This window comes from Charadrius vociferus, unplaced genomic scaffold, assembly GCF_000708025.1.
Source record: "Charadrius vociferus isolate BGI_N301 unplaced genomic scaffold, ASM70802v2 scaffold173, whole genome shotgun sequence".
Lineage (NCBI taxonomy): Eukaryota > Metazoa > Chordata > Aves > Charadriiformes > Charadriidae > Charadrius > Charadrius vociferus.
The window spans coordinates 6,176,705-6,179,587 of NW_009648369.1; positions in this window are offsets into that span (position 1 = coordinate 6,176,705).

The following is a 2,883-nucleotide window of genomic DNA, read 5'->3' on the forward strand; positions in this document are numbered from 1 at the left end:
TACGGTTGCCAGGATACATCTTGCTAGATGCAAATGAAAATGGGTTTATGCCGACCAGCTTAAAATAGTTTGGTACTTAGACATTTTCTTACTAACATTAATAGTGATAAATGAAACGTTACATATCCAGTGATCCATTGAAATTATTACTATTTGTTTTGCAATAGGAATATTATTTCAAGCAAATCTGAACTAGTTTTTCCACTAAAATACCCTGCAGTTTCATTGTAGAAGCAGCATACAGAACGAATAAATGTTCTATGTTTGCTTCTTGACAAACTTTTGAATTCAAAAGGTAAGTTTCCTGTTAATTGTTTTTATGATTTTCAGTGCTACAGCATTAACAACAGGCACCTGTCAGTGTACAGGCACGCTATTACTATGCTTTGTCCAGGTATATGTGAATAAGGTAGTTACAGTTGAGAACTACACTCAAAAAATGTCTTGGGGTCTAACCACTTCCCTATACAATTACATAGTCAAAGCCTCATTATTTAATGCATTTTCTTCTGACTTGCTAAAAGAAGGACAAAAATATAATTTATTTTTATTTTAAACAACGTATTTTATAAATCTTGACTATTTTTAAGTTGTATGCATGCATATCAATATCTTTAAAAGCCTATACCAGAAGCTTAACCGTACCACTTTACTCGGGAAATTTGTTTAATTTTTGTAAGATTGACAATGAAAATGAGTCTGTATTGAAAGCCTAATGAAGATAATTAATGTATAAAAGAAATACATTTTTATTGTGTGCCATTCAAGGTGTGTACATATATTTTAAAGGGGATTAGATTTCCTATATATTTACTTCCAAGCAGGTAGATAAACACAGGTCAGATTTCCAGCTGTATTCAGTTGAGAATGCTGTATTTTTGGTGAGCGGTGTAGCCGCCCTAATCTGCCACGGTTGGTCCCTTGCCAGCAAAGGGCTGGCTGCCCGAGCTTCTTCCAAAGTCATGCATCAGTTGACACAAGAAATAAACTGGGTTTTTACTGCAATAAAGGCTCGACGTACACTGAGAAAGAAAGGCCTTCAAGCTGAAGATATCTACGACAATTGAGATGCAGAAGTTTTCTCTCCCCCCTTACTAATGGTTGGTTCTTTGAGAGAAGAGAAAAATAGTGACAAAACCACAGCAGCACCAGTTCTCTTATAGGAAACAATTTCAGGCACAATTCAGAGTTGTTAAATGACAGATTAACTCCCTCCTCTCCTCTTTTGGTTTATTCAGTCTCGAAAGTTACTGGCTTTACTCCTATTTTTCAGTGGTATAACTGAGAAGAAAATCATGTCCCTAAATTCCAAAATAGGACTGAGGTTCATCTTCACAAGTGATGAGCAGCTACAATTCCAAACAATATCAGTGGTACCGTGAATTATGCAAGTGATGACAGGATCATACTAAATATTCATGTAATTTACTTCATAGAATACATTAGCATTATCCTTTTTTTCTGTGTTAACCACACACAAAAAAAATACTACCAGACTCAGGAGATGATTTAGGGGCTGATTCAATGGCCAGTGAAATTGAAGACACTTTCATTTCAATCTGGTAATCTCTGAACTAGGCTCTAAACCTTTCTACTCTGAGAACGCTCTTTGTACTAACCTTTTTCATTTCAGTCTGCACAGAGCTAAAACGAGCATTAAGAAAGATGTCATTTTATTCCACAAATCAACTCCTACATGTAATACTTGAGAAAACTGCTAGATAAATGCATTAGTTCTGCTTAGCAAGTTAAACATCAAAGGCTGAAAACTCATGTTTCCATCTGTTCTGAGGCCGCTGTTTGCATCCAGATGATTGTTAGCGCGATTCTGCAGAAAGCCATGAGTTTCAAGACTTGCAAGGCACCACATTCTCTACAGAAGACTAGACAAAACTGTTCCAGCTAGATAAAAATTCAAATATTTGCCAACACTGTAAATGACTTTATGAATCATTCCTGTTTAAAAAAAATTTAAAAAAAAAATCTCTATGTCAGCATTCAAATTACAGCAGCTGGTATAAGGCCAGCACCTAAAAGAATTGGGAGATTGCCGCTATGCTGCTGCATCCCAGTTGAGCCATGGCAAGTGGTTGTGTATACATTGTCATAACTCTGAAATAAAATGTGTTAAATTTCCCTGAGACTGGGATTGCAGATTGATTTGGATGGGATTCACTGTGAGATTCAGACTCCTAAATTTCAGATGTCTGTATGCAGGTGTCTTCAGCTGGGTGTCTAAGTTTCCACTGTAGTGAAGACAGATTCACTTGTGTAGCAATGGGCACTCTGAGCTACCTGAGCTACTGTACAGGTCAAAGGACCTACAGGAGATCTGATACTTCTGGAAGAGCAGTAGAAAACAAGGCAAGGTACCCAAAGGCATCTTTAAAAGCCCCAAATGTTTCTGCTTACCCCAATGGAGGTCGATGGAGCCTGGGTAGCTTTGAGGTGCAATAACACAGCCTCTCAGCAGCTGGTCCATTGCGTTGCCCACCAGACAACTGATTGTAGGCACCTACCTGCTTCTTATGATGCGTGAGACACTCACATGAAAGCACCAGACCTGGACCCTACCACTGAATGTAATGGGAGATTAGACACATAATTAATGCCTAAGAACATGCAGGTGTCTGTATACCTAACTTTAGAGGCTCAATTCAGCTGCGCATATGCAAGCACATCCTTTCACCTGAGAAAGTTTAGGGTGTTTGAGGTACTGCAGTGGGGCTGGTAGAGATGAGACAGAACTTTATGGGGATCCTGCACCTCTTCAAAGCAAAACCCGGGGGCTGTGTGAGATCCCTAACAGTGTACAAGTGATGCGAGATGACTTTATTGAGGAATATGAACCCTACCCCATGTGCCTCAAACTGAATGTGTCTC